Source organism: Pleurodeles waltl, chromosome 2_1 (assembly GCF_031143425.1).
Source record: "Pleurodeles waltl isolate 20211129_DDA chromosome 2_1, aPleWal1.hap1.20221129, whole genome shotgun sequence".
Classification (NCBI taxonomy): domain Eukaryota; kingdom Metazoa; phylum Chordata; class Amphibia; order Caudata; family Salamandridae; genus Pleurodeles; species Pleurodeles waltl.
In genome coordinates this window covers 121755323-121776853 of record NC_090438.1, presented here as the reverse complement: position 1 = coordinate 121776853, position 21531 = coordinate 121755323, and the positions used below count along the sequence as shown (strand labels likewise).

General features: G+C 46.0%; 1 protein-coding gene across 1 annotated transcript in view; it reads left to right on the top strand.

Moving 5' to 3' along the window:
• CHRDL1 (chordin like 1) overlaps nt 1-21531 on the top strand; it is a 632262-nt gene that overhangs the window by 482533 nt on the left and 128198 nt on the right. The window lies entirely within an intron of this gene.

The following is a 21531-nucleotide window of genomic DNA, read 5'->3' as shown; positions in this document are numbered from 1 at the left end:
ATTTTCAGCCGCGAAGCCGGCTTCACGTCAATTTTTCAGCCGCAGATCGGAATCTCGTTGATCTTTTTCCCGCACGGCGGTCAGTGCGTGGATTTCTCACTCCTGGGCTGCCAGCTTCTCCTTCCAGAGTCCCAGGAACTAGATGGGCACCACTTGGCAGAGTAGGAGTCTCTCCACAGACTCCAGGTGCTGGCAGAGAGAAGTCTTTGCTGTCCCTCAGACTTCAAACAACAGGAGGCAAGCTCTAAATCAAGCCATTGGAGAGTTCCTCACAAGATGGAAGGCACACAAAGTCCAGTCTTTGTCCTCTAGCACAGGCAGAAGCAGCAACTGCAGGATAGCTCCACAAAGCACAGGCAGGGCAGCTCTTCTTCCTCAGCTCTTCAGCTCTTCTCCAGGCAGAGGTTACTCTTGGTTTCCAGAAGTGTTCTAAAGTCTGTGGTTTTGTGTGCCCTTCTTATACCCAATTTCTCCTTTGAAGTAGGCCTACTTCAAAGTAAAGTCTCTTTTGAATGTGAAATCCTGCATTGCCCAGGCCAGGCCCCAGACACTCACCAGGGGGTCGGAGACTGTATTGTGTGAGGGCAGGCACAGCCCTTTTAGGTGTGAGAGACCACTCATCCCCTCCCTCCTAGCACAGTTGGCTCATCAGGAAATGCAGACTACACCCCAGCTCCCTTTGTGTCACTGTCTAGTGAAAGGTGCAACCAGCCCAACTGTCAAACTGACCCAGACAAGGAATCCACAAATAGGCAGAGTCACAGAAAAGGTATACGCCACAAAATGCTCACTTTCTAAAAGTGACATTTTCAAACACACAATCTTAAAATCAGCTTTACTAAAAGATGTAGTTTTAAAATGTGAGCTCAGAGACCCTAAACTCCACATGTCTACCCGCTCCCAAAGGGAATCTACACTTCAATCAGTTTTAAAGGTAGTCCCCATGTTAACCTATGAGAGGGACAGGCCTTGCAACAATGAAAAATGAATTTAGCAATATTTCACTGTCGGGACATATAAAACACATTGCTATATGTCCTACCTTAACCATACACTGCACCCTACCCTTGGGGCTACCTAGGGCCTTCCTTAGGGATGTCTTACGTGTAAGGAAAGGGAAGGTTTAGGCCTGGCAAGTGGGTACACTTGCCAAGTCGAATTGTACAATTAAAACTACACACACAAACATTGCAGTGGCAGGTCTGAGACATGATTACAGAGCTACTTATGTGGGTGGCACAACCCGTCCTGCAAGCCCACTAGTAACATTTGATTTACAGGCCCTGGGCACCTATTGTGCACTTTGCTGGGGACTTACCAGTAAATCAAATATGCCAATCATGGATAAACCAATCAACCATACAATTTACACAGAGAGCATATGCCTTGTATCACTGGTTAGCAGTGGTAAAGTGCTCAGAGTTCAAAAGCCAACAGAAACAGGTCAGAAAAAATAGGAGGCAGGAGGCAGAAAGATTGGGGATGACCCTGCATAAGCAAAACAAGTCCAACACTCTGTTTCTTCATCAAAAACAGGTGACACCCATTTATGATGTACTCTTTCACTTTTACTAGCTCTGCATACACTGCACATCACCATTCCTCCGAGCAAACTACAATTATTTGATCTCATGCCACCTTTCACTAACATTTAGATACATCGTCATCACTCCCTGCAAAAATTAATCACCTCTGTTTATTAATAAAATGACACCACAATGTTTTATCTTAACCTGTGCTTCACACAGACATTGTAGGCTTTCTGTTTTATTACTCACTTAGCAACATTAGTTTGGGCTCCAAAAGACCTATTGTTGACAACAAATTTACCAAAGGTCCGTGGTGAGTCCAGATTATCGCCTTTAAAGGAATTCCCCTTTAAATGGCAGAAAGAGATTTCAATCTTTCAACAACTGAGTATTTCAGCTCAGATCCTTTCAAAGCTTGTGGAGTGTATACCACAGGTATTTCAACACTATTTTGTATTAGCAACAAGCCCAATCCTAAACCTTCTCACCTTCATCAGTGGTTCCAATCTTTTAATGTTTGACTATGTAAGGTAAGAGCAGTACATATACATGTCTTCAGCCCTTGGAAAGACCCTTGAAACTGGATTATACACACATAGACATGCATGCAGACGCATATTCATGCATACACACACACACACACACACACTTTGCATATTGGTACAAAACCATGGCTTTGCTCACAGTGACATCAGTCCTGAAGTTAATAACCATTGGCACAGTGTCACTCGCCTCTCCACACTCATCTACATTTCAGCAGTATTTTTGACAAAGAAGATAACAATAGGAAACATCCTTTTTTGTTACACAGCAGGTAGAAGAATAACAATCATTTGAGGTGACGAACTGATAGAGGTAGACAGGGAGGGCTATTCTCTGCCAAGGTGGAGGGGAGGATATGTTTCAGGCTCAGAGATTGTCTCCTTCAAGCCCGACTGTCCACTTGTACCTGTCTTCTTACCTCCCTCTTCCCTCTGAGTCACAATGTGGCTCTCAGCTGTCACCAAGGCATTGGCCTTCAAAAAGCAACAACAACTAGTGTATTTTTGTATCTTGTAGCATTGATCTAGGAGGCACCACATAGAAATTGAAGAGGTAGGGTGAAAGGATACAGTCTTGGGCTACACTGCAGTGGATCAGTAAGGAATATCTGAAAGAGTTACTCTTCCCAAACCGGGATCTACAAAAGAAGAATGCACAGAACCATTTCAGCCTTCGACCATCTATTTCCATTTTGGAGGAAAGCATTTTGAAGAGTGTTTCAAGGAAGATGGTGTCAAGTGCTGCTGAAAGGTGCAATAAAATTAGGAGGGAGATATCAACCTATTTGAGAAACCTTAGACTATCATTAAATATCGAAAGGGTTATATCTGTACTGCTTATGGGGTTGAAAACAGATTGGAAGACGTTTACTAGGTAATTGCACAAAATGTGTGAGAAAAAGTGAAGAGTGATAATTTTTCAAGAGAAGTGGAGATGTTAGGTGCTGGCCTAATCTAATTTCATGGTATCCGGGTTAGGTTTTGTTCGTAGAACGGTTGATAGAGGCCTTGATTTGTAAGGGAGATTGTATGTCAAGCAGTGTAAAATATGATCATTTTGGGATCTCACTTTTCTTGAATGAGATTTAGGTATATGATTGAGAGAAAGTTTTGAGTTATTTGTGCATTTACAGGATATTCTAAAGAAATTGGCTGTGTTGATGGTAATCAAAGCCAAGTTTGGAATTGTGTTTTGTTAGTTTAATTTGTTAGTGCACACATGTGTAGCATCTCGGTGTTACGAAGACTAAAATAACCAACAAGAACTAAGAAGACAAAAATTAAGAAAGCATGCTCACCTCTGAAGAGTTGGGTTAGGTTAGCGGGAGCTCCATTGTTCTGCTGCTATCACATATAACCCTCTATCACCACAGCTGACAGTTCATTTTCTCCCCCCTCGCAATATAAATTGCTTATCTGTCTGGTGACACTGGTCTGAGATATGCCACATACATTTGGTTGCCCAGAGCTGAGGTCTACATGGGTTCCCTGCATTTTGTTCACTGTTGTTAGGGTTTTGTTATTTGCTTTTTAATTAGTAGCCAGTGCAACCACCTACATTTAGAAGTAATATGTTTCCTCGTGTGTTTCCAAGTAATGAGCCTGACTGTATTATTTTGCATTAGTTAAATCCTTTGCAAGAGTTTGGATGTACCTTCCAGTGGTGTTCGCCTACTCTGGCTTTGATCGCAATAAAGCATTTATCACGGGGATATGACATTTATGATGTATAAGATAGCACTCCAGACGCATAATCAGGTTCACACATATTTATTAGGTGGACACACAAGACCCATCATCTGAGGTCAGACTACTTTGGTTCCCATGTCTGAACGCTTAGTGGCTAGAAGATTTCTGTTTTAATGGAAAACAACTTACTTCAAAAATGATTGGTGATTCCCTACTAATCATGATCTGCCAGTCTGGCAGTTTTTGCCAGTACCCATTTTGCTCTGCCTGATGTTGAGATAGGCCGAACACCAACTGAGGTTCATCAGCATACTTAAAAAATGTAACTGGTTCTGCTTGAAGAATTTTTACCCATTTCTGTGTATGTATGCTGAAAAGAAAAGGCAACACAATTGAATGCCATGGGACCCCACAGCATTCAAGTTGAGAGGTAAATTGAGGCATTTACTGAGATTTATCTTTAGCCATGCCAGTGCTGTTTCAGCATAACCTGTTTTTGTCAGTCTTTGTAGTAGGATGTTGTGATCAATAGTATCAAAGGCCACACAAAGGTTCAATAAAACAAGGCCTGACACCACCACCATCCGCCAATACACGAAGGTCATGAGATAGTGAAAGTACGACTAGTCAGGTGGTGTGACCTCTCTAAAAACCTTTCTTAAGGTGTGGTAGAAAAACATGCTTGATAATACAAGATTGGAAAGGCTGAGGCACATTTTTTGCCATTCATTTACCCAAGTAAGATAGGCAGTAGTTGTTTAAGTTGCCTATTCTGTATGCTGATTTTTACAATGGTTTTTCACACCTTGCATCCAAGCTTTGGGAAAACAGGAAGAGAGCTGTAATCTACGGTTTGACCTTCTAAAGATCGGTTGAGTACTTTCATAACCTGGGCTGGGCAGGCATCACTAATGAAGATAGAGGCCCTGCTAAGTGCAGTGACTGTTAGGGCCTGATTTAGAGTTCAGCAGACAGGTTACTCCATCAAAAACATGGCGTATATCCTGCCCACTGTATTACAAGTGCCATTGGATATAATGCACTTGTAAAACGTCAGGGGGGTTATCCATCACATTTGTGATGGAATAACCCATTTGTTGAACTCTCAATCAGCCCTTTAATAACTTGGCCTGATTTAATTCTTGTCAGACAGAGTCATTGCCATGGTGGAGTACTTTACTCCTGCCTTGGCAAGCGTACTCCATACTTAGAGATGTCAGCTGCCCCTGCCAATATCTTTTGAATTTCCAGGAACCACATCACAGTGGTTTCTTAAAATGCATTGTCAATTTGTCGGATGGCACCGTCTACCTGAGGAAGCTGTACTTAAAATTTACAACTCTTTTTTTTAATTTTAAAAAGAAAATCCCAAAGCGGGATTTCGCTTTTGAAAATAATAATAACAATTATCATCTCATCCTAGAAGCATTCCCAGTGGCATGGGGGACATTTAAAGGATTTTCACTGCCCATTTCCGCACGTTTTCATGGTGGTGACGGGCAGTAAAAACTGGTCTTGGTCAGGTGGGTGGACACGTGGCCAAACCTCCAACAGCCCTTACTCCATTGGGCCATCATGGATGTGTGTAGGCTGTGGGCATGGAGTAGTCTTTATCATTTACACACTGGAGGTTGGCCAACTCTAAGGGCCAGATGTAGCAACCAGTTTGCGACTCGCAAACGGCAAAAATCGCCGTTTGCGAGTCGCAAACCGGAGTTTACTATTCAGAAATGCATTTTGCGAGTCGGGACCGACTCACAAAATGCATTTCAGAGTCGCAAATAGGAAGGGGTGTTCCCTTCCTATTTGCGAGTCGCAGTGGTAAGCAACTCCATTTGCTAGCGCGTACGCGGTCGCAAATGGAGTCGCAGTTACCATCCACTTGAAGTGGATGGTAACCCACTCGCAAACGGGAAGGGGTCCCCATGGGACCCCTTCCCCTTTGTGACTGGACCCCATATTATTTTTTCAGGGCAGGTAGTGGTCCAAGGGACCACTACCTGCCCTGAAAAAATTCCGAAACAAAAGGTTTCGGATTTATTTTTAAGTGCAGCTCGTTTTCCTTTAAGGAAAACGGGCTACACTTGAAAAAAAAAAACTGCTTTATTTACAAGCAGTCACGGACATGGAGGTCTGCTGACTACAGCAAGCCTCCATATCAGTGAGTGCCCATAGTCGCTATGGGGCCGCAATTTGCGACCCACCTAATTAATATTAATGAGGTGGGTCTTTGCGACCCCATAGCGACTCGCAGAAGGTGTCTGAGACACCTTTCTGCATATGGTTTTGCTACATCTGGCCCCTAAATGAGGTGGGTGGACCTTTAGGATGTGCTATGGGTACTCCATCGCTGTTGCAACAGAGTACGCTTTCTGCAACAGTTAAATCAGCTCCTGAGTCGTTTTGGAAACTTCAAAGATACTTCTCGAAGGTTCCTCTGCTAAGTTTTGTGGCAAGTCTAAGGGTGCAGGTGTCACTTCCTTTTTAAATAACTTTTTATTGGCATTTTCAGATATTCCTCACCTTGATTATGTTGAATATTAAATTTCTGTCTGCATTCGCAGGGTACATTTGTTTCTCCTCAATCAACTTTTAATTACTTAACACCATTTACTGCCTGCTTGCATTCGCTCACCTGTATGTCTTGTAGTGTTGATGTCTACTGTATGTTTCATTCAATTGCATCAATTAACTTTAGGAAAGGGCCCTCCCCCCAATAACTTTCCCACCACTGAAGTCAGAAATATTACTTGTGTAAGAATGTGGCATAGCTGAAGGATTCACTATTCCTGACAAAGACTATTCAAATTCTAGCAACTTCTTTTCCTGCTATTTGTGACATAGTTCACATAACTGCTTGTGTGGAATCCTGGTTCTTGAACTACCCAATGGAACTCATCATGTTTCGATCTCTTCTGTGCTCTCTATTTTCATTTAGGGCATGCGGTGGTGCAAACTTGTTGCTGTCTGTTAGAAATGGGGTCTTTGGTTGACAGTCAGGTTACCCCCTGCTCAAGCACGGACCCTCACTCTAGTCAGGGTAAAAGAGAATCACCCTCAGCTAACCCCTGCTTACCCCCTTGGTAGCTTGGCAGAGCAGTAGGTTTAACTTCAGAGCGCTAGGTGTAAAGTATTTGTACCAACACACACAGTAACTTAATGACAACACTACAAAATGACACAACACCGGTTTAGAAAAATAGGAAATATTTATCTAAACAAAACAAGACCAAAACGACAAAAATCCGACATACACAAGTCAAGTTATGAATTTTTAGAGATGAAACTCAAAAATAGCGCTTAGAAACAAAAATGCTTCGATGAGATGTTAACACGGCGTCGTGACGGAGTCGTTCCCAACAAGCCGACACCAGCGGCGCCGGACACGGAGTCGTGTAGACCCCCAAGTACAGTACCTTTGGTGAAGAGTGAAAACAAGCCGATGCGCAAAGTCGAGAATCGCGGCGTCTGTGCGAAACGTTGAATCCGTGCACTTCGAGCGGCGTCGGTCACGACGTGGTGCGGTGACTTCCACGGAGTCGCGGACTTCAGCGGGGCTGCTGCGGCGTCGGGCCTGCGAAGAGCATCGCGTTCCAGCGAAGGTCACGGCGTCAGGTGCAGGCGGCGTTACCGGATTCAGCAGCGGCGTCGGTCCGAAGTCGTCCGAAGTTGATTTCCTTGGATTCCACCAGCTTTCCTTTCAAGGGCCCAGGGACTGGATAGGGAACCACTTGTCGGGGCAGGAGTCTCTCCAGAGACTCCAGGTGCTGGCAGAGAGAAGTCTTTGCTGTCCCTGAGACTTCAAACAACAGGAGCCAAACTCTAGATCAAGCCCTTGGAGATTTCTTCACAAGATGGAAGGCACACAAAGTCCAGTCTTTGCCCTCTTACTCTGGCAGAAGCAGCACTGCAGGAAAGCTCCACAAAGCACAGTCACAGGCAGGTCAGCACTTCTTCCTCAGCTATCAGCTCTTCTCCAGGCAGAGGTTCCTCTTGGTTCCAGAAGTGTTTCTAAAGTCTGTAGGTTTGGGTGCCCTTTTTATACCCATTTTAGTCTTTGAAGTCACCTTTCTTCAAAGGGGACTCACACCTACTTTTGAAATCCTGCCTTGCCCAGGCAAGGCATCAGACACACAGCAGGGGGTTGGAGCCGGCATTGTCAGAGGCAGGCACAGTCCTTTCAGATGAGAGTGACCACTCCACCCCTCCCTCCTTGCAGAGATGGCTAATCAGGAAATGCAGGTTACACCCCAGCCCCCTTTGTGTCACTGTCTAGTGCGAGGTGAAAAACAACCCAACTGTCAAACTGACCCAGACAGGGAATCCACAAACACACAGAGTCACAGAATGGTTTAAGCAAGAAAATGCTCACTTTCTAAAAGTGACATTTTCAAACACACAATCTTAAAATCAACTTTACTAAAAGATGTATTTTTAAATTGTGAGTTCAGGGACCCCAAACTCCACATGTCCATCTACTCTCTAGGGGAATCTACACTTTAATCATATTTAAAGGTAGCCCCCATGTTATCCTATGAGAGAGACAGGCCTTGCAACAGTGAAAAACGAAGTTGGCAATATTTCACTGTCAGGACATATAAACCACATTACTATATGTCCTACCTTATCCATACACTGCACCCTGCCCTTGGGGCTACCTAGGGCCTACCTTAGGGGTGCCTTACATTTAAGAAAAGGGAAGGTTTAGGCCTGGCAAGTGGGTACACTTGCCAAGTCGAATTTACAGTTAAAACTGCGCACACAGACACTGCAATGGCAGGTCTGAGACATTATTACAGAGCTACTTATGTGGGTGGCACAACCAGTGCTGCAGGCCCACTAGTAGCATTTGATTTACAGGCCCTGGCACCTCTAGTGCACCTTACTAGGGACTTACTGGTAAATCAAATAGGCCAATCATGGATAAACCAATTACATACAATTTACACGGAGAGCATATGCACTTTAGCACTGGTTAGCAGTGGGAAAGTGCTCAGAGTTCAAAAGCCAACAGCGACAGGTCAGAAAAAAATAGGAGGCAGGAGGCAAAAAGATTCAGGATGACACTGCCTAATATAGTTTATCTCTAAATCGAGGTGTTTCACATGTGGTTACAGTAGGTATCTATTGTCTCCACATAAGATGGTCTATCATCATTTACAATTTTCCTCTTATATAGCTGCTGTATTTAATTCCATTGCCCTGCAATAGGCTTTTTCCTCAATCCCCCATTTTCTTCTCGCATAAGTGCTCTACCTTCTACTTCTTTTTTATTTAGGGTACCTCACACCCCGTCTGTGGTATTTATACATGCTCCTCACAGCATTACCGTAAAATCCTCCCATTCTGTTAATTAAGAGGAAGTCATACCCTCATTTTCCAAGAAAAAGCATGGATTACTTGCCTGAGTTCCTCTTTGATCACTTAATCTTCTAACCAGGCCGGTTGAAGTTTCCGCAAGTGTGGATATTCTTCCCCATTTGATTTCCTTTTCTAATGGATTATGCTCAAATATGTTGTTTGGTAGATGTCTAGCTGGAGCACCTCGAGCAGACCTTTTGGTCCGTTCTAGCATGCATTTTGTGTAGGGCTGAATTGAAAGAGTATTGTTGGTGGCCTACATTCTTGCTACACCATACATCTATCAGTTTCCAACCATTTAACCATTGTTCTAGTACCTTACCATTGCAAATTGCTGGTATCCTGGGAGTAGAGGATGCCAGACTTGATATCTAGCACACAATTAAAGTCTCATCCTCTGACCCATAGGGTGACTATTCATTGTGTCAGTTTTTGAGATAGTTTCTAAAAAAAAAAACTGGGCTGTTCTGTGTTGGTGAAATATATCTTATCATGTACTACTGGTGTTTCATCTGGTCATCCCTTATGTAGGATATCACGTTCCTCTGCATCTATTTAGGCCTCTTCTAAGTCAAAAAGCACACCTGGTTGGATCGAGATTGCTGCCCCTCTTCTATATGCGGAGAATGTTAGCGTTGTATAATTTACCTCTCAACCTGCGCTTCAATCTAGCACTTATTGTTTCTGTGAAGTGCATTTCTTCTAGGAAGGCTATGTTGGTGTTAGGTGGCTTCAGCTGAGTGTGTGTTTTATATCTTTTACTCATCATGGCCAGCCCTCTGACATTCCACTTGACAAAAATTATATTATTGTGTGGTTTCATTGTGGACTCAGTAGCTTCCCTGACCCTGTTTCAGTGGCCAGTATACTTGCTTGCCTTGTATCTTACGCGGTATGTCTCAAAGCTCCAATCGTGTTGTCTCTCCAGTGGTTCCCAACCCTTCCCCCAACTTCTTGTTAGTAACTGCTGCCGACCATAAACTAGTAGTCTCATAACTTGCAATAAAATCTGGGGATGTTAAACTGTGTATCTATACTACTGTGGTACTCACCTGAGGGTGGTAGCATTAGTACTTGTAGGTGTGTTAGGAGGGGTGGAGCTCTGCTCCCAGCCCTGTTGGTTTACTTTATTATTGATTTACCCCCTTTAGTGGGGAGCTCTTTAAGGGAGGAAGGCCGGTCTATTTACCGCTGGTGTGTTTGCTTTCCTGCCTTTTCGTGCTTCTGTAAACAATAGGAGACATAGGGGGTCAAATGGAGAAAAGTACTGCCAACAGGCTGGCGGTACTTTTCTCCATATTATGACATTGGCGGTTTGGCTGAAGCCAAACCGCCAATGTACCACATCATCCGTCACGGCGGTAATGACTGCCGGGCTGGAGACTTGAGTCTCCAGCCAGGCGGCCGTCAGTAGCCTGCCTGCGGGATTATGACCCCCCCTACCGCCATGGGTTTTGTGGCAACCTTACCACCACGAAAACCATGGCGGTAGGCACCATCAGTGACAGGGAATTTCTTCCCTGTCACTGATGGGGGTCTTTCCTGCCCCCTCCCCAGATTTCCCCCCCAAACCTCCATCCCTCTCCAGACCCTCCATGACATACACGCACCTTCACTCACCAACGTACACATGCATACACACACTCATACCCACATTCATCCACGCATGCATTCATCCATTCACACACATATCTACACACACTGACAAACATACAGGCACACACGCATTCACACAACACAACATACATGCACTCACAGACAACACGCATCACACATCTGCATACATGCACGCACAGACACACACACACCCCCCCCACACACACACACACAACACCCCCATCCCCCTCCCCTGTCGGAGCACCCAACTTACCGGATGACAGGGGGTCCTCCGGCAGGGGACAGGACAGGGCGCTGCTGCCAGCAGCAGCGTCTGCCAGCAGAACACCTCCAGGCAGTATTAATTCTCATAATATGGCTGGCGGCAGTCTACTGACGTGGCGCTGCTGCTGGCAGCAGCTCCACCTTACCACCATCCGCCAGCATGGCCAAAGACAGATTTCCGCCATCCTTCTGCCGGAAAGCCAGCTATGGTCATAATCCAGCTGACGGCTGGTAGCCGTGGCGACGGTCTTTTGACGGCCGTCGCCGCGGCAGTAGGCGGTATATACCACCAGTATTGTAATGAGGGCCATAGTGAGTTCTGTTATTCCAACTATGGGGCTTCACGTTGCATAGGTATGTGGTGAGCCTACTCAGCTCTCCCCAGGTGTTAGTCAAGGGTGGCTAGACTCCCCTCTACCACATGCCAGAAGTAAAAGTATGTAATCAGCTGTTTGCGTGGTGACAATTTGAAATGTTCCTGCTGAACTAGTGAACCTGGAGTCTTTGTCCATGTCATCTTCTGAAGGGCTTGTGCCTCTTGCTCGAATTGCATTTGCCATTTCTGTGGCTATCTGGCGGTTCCTCTTGTACTTGTTCTGGAGAGGGTGTTGATATTCATTAAATTAGTCCTTGTGTACCTTTGAGTTGTCGTTGTTGTCTGTCTGGTCATCTTTGCCCTGTGTCATCCTGGTCCCTGAGGGTTATTCCCTCTGGTTGATACTGTTCTATCCAAAGCCAAGCATCTTCTGGTTCAGTGAAAAAGTAGGCTTCCGGTCCTGCCTTTAGTTTTAGCTGCACTGGGAATTGCAGGCCAAGTTCACTCAATCACTTTAACCAGAAAAGAGGAGAGTCTGTGTTGCATTCTCAGTGTAAAGTCTGGGAATTTCATTACTTAGCGTTTATGACTACCCTGGTACCACCTAGTCTGGCTTTTTTTAGTTTGGTGTCTCTGTCCCAGCATTTAAGTAATCTCGCAATAATGGGTTGAGGTAGGGCCCCTGGCAGAGGCAGTCAGGTTGGTACTCAGTGCGCTGGCTCAACTGTGAAGTAAGCCAACAGGCCGAGTGGCACAATCCCTGTCTGCAGCTATGATTCTATAAACCTAGTTGCATCTGGTCATTCTGTAGTTTCTGCCATGCATATTATGCGCAAGTTATTGCGCCATGCCCGGCCTTCTGCCTCTTCTGCTTGTTCCTTCCAGCGGCTCACTCTGTCTTTTAGTTCTTGCAGTTGCTTATGGATATCTTCTGTATGTTTGAGTAATCTGTCCAAAGTAGTTTCATTTTGGTGGACTGAGGTGCTAGTCTAGTTTAACTGCAATGTCTTCAGAGACGTCAATGGGTGTGTCACCGCTCGGGGAGTCCCAATTCAGGTCTTTTGCGCTATGCCTTCCATCATTTGCTCGTTACCTCAGGGCAGATTCTTAGCACTATGAGGTTTGCGCATCTGGCAAGGTGGGGCGCAGTGCTCTTGCCCGCAATGTGTGCCCTGCAGTCTATAATGATTCCATCGGTGCAGTCACGTTTACCCCTTTCAGCCTGACACCCAATGAATGCCTATTGAGGAAGAAAGCCAGCTAACTCTCCTCTCTCCACTTGGGCCAGCATACGCACCTGTTGTGATTCAATAGTAATAAATAGTGTACTTGCATCCTTGGTGCTGTGATGGGCGTGCATCCTACTTAGTATTGTGATCCTGGATTGGAGTGTCTCTCGTCAAGCGCTAAAAAAAAAAGTCCCTCTGTTTTCTTAAGCATAGTGTGCCGCCATCTTGGCAGCGGAGATTGTTCTTTGAATATATCGGCTAACTGGGGACTGACATGGCGTCAGTGCATTGTCTGTAGCTGAGAGTCTATCCCCAGTTTCCTGTGTCCCTCTTATATTGTTAGCCAGCATTTAGGGTCTCGTGTGTACCACCTTCTACTCAGGGCTATCACCAGATCATGAGTCTCTCACAGCTGGCACTTCTTGCTACATCCCGCTGCTCTCATCATGTGCCTAGCCCATCTTCACATTTAAATTCCCCTACAGGCAAGGTACTCCTGATAGTTCTCACTCACTTGCACTGTTGCTCTGCTCCCAGTATTCTGTAGGGTCAGCATCTACCGGCTGTGGGTCCTTCACCTCTACAGAGGCCCCAGGCCTGAGCCCGGTAGTCCACCCAGCCCGGGCAATGCCCTCGGGGAGAATTAAATCTATGCATTCCTTACATTGGTCAACAGAGCACCGGTCGCCTAAGTCCAGGATCAATGACCATAGTGACCACCTGTGGCATCCCACCATTCACCCCACTTACCACTCCCTCTTACACAGTTGGGCCCGCTTTTGTCTTGATCTCTGCCTCACAACAGTCCTTCAGTCCAGTTTTCAGAGCTTTCCTCATGTGGGTTGCTCAGTGGTATTCTGGCTCCCGACTTTCATCAGATGGGTCTCTGCACAGTGTGACCAACTCACATAGTTATTGCTGCACTTGCCCAGCACTTAGAGTGTCTCTTTGGGGCTGATGTGGATGGATCGTCTGCGCTGGAGGTGAAAGCTCCCCTACAGTGCACCCACCATGTTTGGGGGTAAGCCACACCCGGAGTGTAGGTGTAGCTTTCTGTTCAATTTCTGAACTAATTTTCAAATCTTTTGCTTAAAATACCAAGAGATCTCTTTTGGAGTCCGTAAATTTACAATTATGTGAAACAACTTTTTTGTCCAATTAGGTGTATTTTGGATTCCTTCAGAGACGTCGCACATCTGGACTCTCTAAGAATTGTTTAAAGGAGACATCAAACCTCCAGTAGTGCTTTTTTTCTTCGGGGCAGAATTGTTTCTTTACTTCCACTGCTTGGCAGGTTTTGTTGTCAATAAATGGCTACTTAACTTGATCTAATTACTACTATTTTTCTGGGGTTGAACTGGCAGTACTTCACAGTATTTCGAATGGTTTGTTTGAGAAAAATGCAGGTTGTGTTGTTTATGGAGTTCACGTACCGAGTCAATTTTTCTCCATTTCTGCTCACTAATTTGGACTGTTGGTAAATGTGAATGACAGACACTAAGGATTTAGATGAAAAAACCACACCTGGGTGGTCGTTCCAGTTTGATAGGAGCAATCTTTAATTGTTAGAAAGAATGTGATTCTATCATTTGTAACCTCCTTGATTTGTACTGTAATTCACCCTAATGAGGAGAAAAGGGTACTTGTAAATTGTTCTCAAGGGTTTCAGTTATTGCTGGGCTTCAGGGAATTTGACTCTCTCCAACATTTCTCTTTTTTTCTGATAGTCCTCTTGCTGTGAGAAATTGGGCTACTGGCTTACGGGTGGGGGGCCCTACTCAAGCAGGAACCACAATTAATACACAATTATTATCAGGGTGAAACACAAGCAAACCCAAAATTAACCTGTGCTGAATCCTCTGGTAGCTTGGCACAGAAGCAGTCAGGTTTAACGCAGAGACAATGTGTAAAGTGTTTATGCTACACATAACCATAAATAAAGTGAGCACACAGCACAAGAACAATCCCACCCCAATTTGCAAAAATAGAGTACATTTTAATAAAGTGCATGACACAAAAATGACAAAACTCCTATAAGTAGAACCGTAAATATGCAATTTTAAAGATGTAGGTAAAAGTAGTGCTTAAAGGCACAAAGATCCAACTGGGGTTTTCTGGTTGTTCCAGACTGGGCCAAAGTCACAAGTTCAGACTGACCTTGATGGAGCATGGGCTAGATCCAGGGACTAAATTAGGCCCACTGAACAAAGCACTTTAATTTCTGGTTGTGGATCATTGTGAGGTCCCACGCTGAGGACACTTCGGGCAGCGGCGGTTCCGAGGAGGTGTGGAGTTGCGATGAGGGGCCCTGCATCAAGGATGCATTGTGTAGTGGTGATCCTTAGGAGCTGCGATGAGAGGTCATGCGTCGATGATGTGTCACACAGTAGCGGTTCCAAAGAGCTGTGGTGCGGTGATGCAAGGTCCTGATTCAAGGATGTGCCATGCAGCAGCGGTTCTGAGGAGCTACGATGTCCTACGTCGGGGTGAATCATGCAGTGGTAGTTCCAAATCAGTTTTGAGGTGATGCGGAGCTGCGAGGTGCTGTGTTGTGCTGTAACCGCTCTACTAGGACCACGGCTGGGCTGGTAGACAACCTACAGGTCCACTTCCAAGAGTCCAGGGCTGGGGTGGCACTGCTGGGGGGTGAGGAGTCACAGCAGGCAGAGTCCAGGTGTAGAGTTAAAGATAGTTGGAGCCTCTTCTCTCACTGTGGCTCAGATCAGGAGGCCAGCTAACTATCCTTTGGAGTCCCTTTCGTGGTCCTGGTTTCAAGATTCAGCTCAAGTTCTTCTAACTCAGGCAGCAGGGCACCAGAGTAGAAGTCCTTCCTGCAGGGGAGCAACACAGCAGTCTTTCTTTTGAGTCTTCCACAGGTCCAGATATGTACTGAAGAATAGGTCTGAGGTTCTATTTTTATACCTGGTGGCTTCTTTGAAGTAGGAGAAATTTCTACTGATTCCCTTTGAAGTGTTTGGAATTTCCTGCCTGTCTGCCTAGCAGCTAGCACAATGGGCTAGTGTGAAGCTCTTTGAGTGAAGGCAGGGCACATCCTATTGACGTGTGTAAAGAGTGAACGGAGAGCCACGCGGGCTCTCCGTGTTTCAGTAGCGTGCTCAACGTGTCCGGGAGGGGCACTGAGCACTAAGCTATAAATAAAGGATGGAACTGTGGTGACGCAGTTCCGAGTGTGGCAGCTAAGATACTGGTCTATGCGTGGTCTTTAAACAATACTGCGCCACGAGTACAATGGCGACGAGGATGGGATGCGAGTCATCGCGCAATAATTACCGAATATAGAAGGTTGTAAAAGCCTGAAAAAAAAAAACGACGTACCGGATGAATGGTGCAGACAGCTGCTGGAAAAGTAAACCACGCGGCGCGGCGTCAACCCGGTGAGGAGCGAAGCCCGTGGCCTCCTGGTGTGCCTCGCATTAGCGGAGGCTGGTGCTGTCTGATTTCCCGATCGGGGAAATCCAGGAAGGTGAGCCCTGCCCCGCTCCGCCCCCAGAAGAGGATCGTGGACGGGAGCGAATCGCTCCGTAGAGTGCCCTGCCCTAGGGCGTGTCCTTGCTGCCGGGAGAGCAGCTGAAATTGACGAGGCTCGTCAATTTCAGCTGAGCGCTCTCTCTATGAGCGTCTCCAGACGGAGTGAAAGCGGCGAGTGAGGAGCGCTTTCCCCGAGGCTGGGGAACCTTTGGAAATAGACGTGTTTTCCCCGAGGCTGGGGAATTCCTAAAATCGACGGAGCGCTTTCCCCGAGGCTGGGGAATCTTTGGAAATCGACGTGTTTTCCCCGAGGCTGGGGAATTGTTAAATAAAAAAATAAAAATAAAAAACGGACACATGTGCTCCCTGAGACTGAGGTATCATATATAAAAAAAAAAAAGGAAAAAAAAAAGGTAGAAGACCTGCCAAAAGGAAAAAAAAACTAGAAAAAAGGGCAGGAGATATCTTAACCGGTGCAAAGCACTAGAGTGAGACAGTGCAAATATGAGTGCCCCACCACAAGACAATGCTAATAATGCCAATCCTCCTCAACCACCAGGAAATCCTCAACTTCCAGCACAACTAAATAATAGTATTCACTCCTCGCTTACTTCTTTACCACCGTTTAGCCAGCTGATTGATCCAGCCACAGCTGCGCCAAGGTGGCGTCTGTGGATAAATCGCTTAGAAAATTATTTTTGTGCTACCCGAGAGACGGATGGAGCAGTGCGCAGGTCTGTGATGCTTTTGATGGGTGGAGATGAGTTACAGGAGCTTTTTGATTCTCTCCCTGATACAGGGGATAAATCTGATTTTGACGCAGCGGTGACTGCTCTGAATAGACATTTTGATCCTCAACTTAACTCCGATTATGAACGTTTTAAGCTCAGACAGGCGCAACAGACCGAGGTAGAATCGATGGATATGTTTTATGCCAGGTTGAGAAAACTGGTAAGTTTGTGCACGGGTCTCAACCAACAAGAAGAGATCCGAGCACAGATCATTCAAGGATGTCGGTCGAATGCTTTGAGAAAACTTATCCTTCGGCAACAGGGAATGTCCCTTGAGGACATTCTGATTCTGGCGAGGTCGCATGAACTATCGGCGGTACGAGCAGATGCCATGGCGGCAGTGAGAGGTCAGTCAATGGCTGCAGCGTCATCGACTCGCGTGGTTCAAGTCAAGGAGGAACAAGTAGATGCCGACCAGACACGTCCGACAACACCTCGTAAGCTGAACCCCGCTAAACCTAGCGAGAGAGCCTGCGGAAGTTGTGGCTATGAACATCGATCGAATGCTGGGTGTCCCGCAAAAGGGCAATCATGTAACCGCTGTGGTAAGCCGAACCATTTTGCTAAAATGTGCAGGTCCAGGAGAAACAAGCCAGGTGAACAGAAAGGAAGAGAAACTAATGTCAGAGCTGTATCCAAAAGTGCGGAGGAAGCAAGGGATCAGGCGACAGCGAGTGGTCCGGTGTTTGAGGAAGATGAAGATGAGGACATTTTTGTTATATCTTTCACGGGAGGAAAACCAGGGAAAAAGAGGCCGCCGCCCATGAGTGATGTCTACGTTAATGGCACGCGGGTTTCTGTACTTATTGACACTGGAGCGTCTGTCAATGTCATGGATGAAACCCTTTTCAAAAAATTAGTACCTGCCCCGCCACTTATGTCAACAGCTACTAAAATATATAATTATGGGGGAAGAGAGCCACTTCCCCTCAAAGGAATCGTGGAAGTGGCCGTAAGCAGTGGAGATAGATCAGCAGATGCAAAGTTCTATGTCGTAGCCGGGGATCGCGGCACTTTGCTAGGGTGTCACACGGCTGAAGAGTTAGAGCTGGTATTCTTTGCGCGTCAAATATATGACACTCAAGTGGAACGCCTCCTCCATGAATTCTCACAGTTGTTTGAGGGACTAGGACGTTTGAAAGGAAAACGCATCAAGTTGCACATAGACCACACCGTGATTCCTGTGGCTCTACGACATCGTCGGGTGCCTTTTCATCTACGGTCAGTTGTTGAGGAAGAGTTGCGGTCGTTGGAAGAACAAGGAGTCATTGAAAAAGTGGATGGGCCTACGCCATGGGTATCACCGTTGGTGATCGCACCGAAGCCGAAACAGCCGGGAGCGATTCGTCTATGTGTTGACATGCGCCTGCCAAACAAGGCCATCAAGAGAGAGAGGCACATAACCCCCACTATGGATGACATTATTGCGCATCTGAATGGGGCCCAATGGTTCTCCAAGTTAGATCTTAATGCAGGGTATCATCAGTTGGAGTTGGACCCTGAAAGTAGGAACATTACTACTTTCTCGACACATGTGGGGCTAAGAAGGTACAAGAGACAGAGTTTTGGAGTGTCGTCAGCTGCTGAAGTATTTCAGAATGCGATTCGAGAAACGTTGTCTGGATTGCCCGGGGTAATTAACTTAAGCGATGATATCTTGATATACTCCAAGACGAGAGAAGAGCATCATCGTCATTTAAGGTCAACGTTGAAACGATTGATGGAAGCAGGGCTAACACTTCATAAGAAGAAATGTGCTTTCTATCAAAACTCGGTAGAAGTTTTCGGATATGTATTTTCAAAAGATGGTTTGCAAGTGGACCCACGGAAAGCTGAAGCGATCCGTCAAGCCGCTGTTCCGCAAAATCCAACGGAAGTTTGTAGTTTTCTAGGGATGGCCATGTATTGCGGAAGGTTTATACCACAACTTGCCACCATGTCTGAACCTCTTCGACGACTCACAAAAGGGCAGCACAGGTGGGACTGGACTCCGGATGCGCAACAAGCATTTGTGGACATTAAAAATGCGTTGCTGGATAAAGCGACTATGGCTTATTTCAACCCTGGGAGGAAAACTGAAGTGGTGGTGGATGCGAGCCCCGTTGGGCTTGGAGCTGTGCTCTTACAAGAACAGAGGCATCAAGAGTGGGTCCCTGTTGCCTACGCTAGTAGGGCGCTGTCGACAGTTGAAACCCGGTATGCGCAAATCGAGCGTGAAGCTCTAGCCATTCGCTGGGCGTGCCGCCATTTCCACCTATATTTGTATGGGCATGAGTTTCAAATAGTGACTGACCACAAGCCGTTGGTTCCCTTGTTTGCGGGTAGTCCACGTTTGGCACCTCCGAGGATTGAACGGTGGGCTGTTCTACTTCAACCTTATAGGTTCACGGTTGTATATCGGCCTGGTGTGAACAATCCTGCAGATTATCTGTCTCGACACCCGCCTCCGAAGTTGTTTGATGATCATCAAGAACAAGATGAAGAAAACACTGAACTTTTTGTTAGCATGGTTGTGCAGTCGGCATGCCCTAATGCACTTCTTGTAACTGACATTGTGAACGCTACCCAGGAAGATGTAATGTTGAGTCACGTCAAAGAAGCATTAAGTCACAAAAGGTGGAAATATTTTCTAGAGAAGACCCACATGTCCTGCCCTGATCAAAGAGTCGCTATGCAGAGTATTTGGAAGGTACGGGATGAGTTATCTACTGACAATGATGGGTTGGTTCTGAGAGGAAGGCGAATCGTGCTTCCCCAATGTCTCTGGTCGAAGGTGATCGAGCTGGCTCATCAAGGGCACCAAGGAGCTGCTAAAACCAAAGCAAGACTACGGGCGAAAGTTTGGTTCCCAGGTATGGATACTCAGGTTGATGAAATGGTAGGGAAATGTCATTCCTGCATTATCACGTCAACAGAACCTTCGAGCTGCCCAGTAATAACTGAACCGGCCACTCTGAAACCATGGGCTAAAGTGAGCATGGACTTTGGGAGCTTCCCAGATGGCCGACTGACTGCTGTTTTGATTGATTCATATACCAAGTTCCCAGTGGTAGAAGTTATAGTGTCAACGGCGTTTGAAAATGTACGACCCGTTCTACAAAAGACGTTTGCTTTGTTTGGTTTGCCTGACGAAATCCGAACTGATAATGGTCCTCCTTTCCAAGGGCAAGAGTTTAGATCCTACCTTGACTGTCTGGCAATTCGTCATCGTAAGATAATGCCTTACTGGCCCCAGGCAAACGGGGACGTGGAAAGGTTCATGCGAACTTTGAACAGAGCTCTAAGGATTGGAGTAGAACAAAATGAAAATAGTGAACAATGTCTGTATCAATTCTTGAGTGCATATCGTCAAACGCCTCATAGCACCACTGGCTGTGCTCCCTCCTCTTTGATGTTCAAAGTGTCTCCACGTGATTGTATTCCTTCCGGTTCTAAATGGAAACCTCCTGCATTGGACGTAAAAGCCACTCAGAACCGGCGAGAAGCCACCAACCAACGAGCGAGTGTCCGACGGCGAGCGAAGTATCGAGGGTTCCAAGAAGGGGATCGAGTGGTTGTGAAACATCGGCGAGGAGGAGGAAAGTTCCAAACGCCGTTTGAGCCGGACGTATGGAAAGTAATTGGCATAAAAGGGTCCATGATAACTGCAGCAAAAGGGAGACAAAGGGTAACACGAAATGTATCGCATTTTAAGAGGGCTGGTCTGAAAGAGTCGGCCAATGATGAAGGAGAGATAGAGGACTTTTACGATGATTTACCACTACCGGCTGAGGAAAGGAAGGATGCTACAGAGCCAACAAGGATCGAGCAAACTAGACCTCGTTGTGCTCTTGAACACGGGAGTGGTAGCACCAGAAGTGCGAGGTATAACTTACGCCCTAATCCTGTGCCGAATAGTCAGCTGAGAGACTTTGTTTGTTGAACAAGGTGCAATGACCTCCCGCCATCTAATTTGGACCTTGTGAGTGACATGAAGGTTTAGGGTACTAAGAAACAAGTTTGTAGTGTTCTCAGTTATTAATTATGTGTGTTTATTCATTCAATTTTATATTGAGGGTTGTTTCGAATGGAAATGTTTTCGTTATTTGTTTAAGTTCATTTTGTTTGTCCCCTTCCATGTGGAGGAAAACATGGGAGGGATGTAAAGAGTGAACGGAGAGCCACGCGGGCTCTCCGTGTTTCAGTAGCGTGCTCAACGTGTCCGGGAGGGGCACTGAGCTCTAAGCTATAAATAAAGGACGGAACTGTGGTGACGCAGTTCCGAGTGTGGCAGCTAAGATACTGGTCTATGCGTGGTCTTTAAACAATACTGCGCCACGAGTACAACGTGCACTGGGCCCAGCTCCAGCCCCCATCCTGCCAGTGATGGCCCATTCAGGCATACTTGATCCCTCTACTGTATAGCTGTCCGGGAGGAATATACAAAGTCCAACTGCCAACTACATACAGTCATGTGAACCAGGAACAGGCTGCAGGTACCAAATAGGAAGAGCAGGAAAATGCCAACTTTCTACAAGTGGCTTTTTCAAAATTGTGATTTAAAATCTATCTGACTTTACCTTTAAAGAGAATTTGAAATGACAGTTTCTTAGACACCAAACATGAGATTCCCACCTGCTCCTAATCAAAAGTTAGCACTTATTAAATGCAATAAGGCAACTCAAATTATTCCATGGGAGAGGTAGGTCTTGCAGTAGTGAAAAA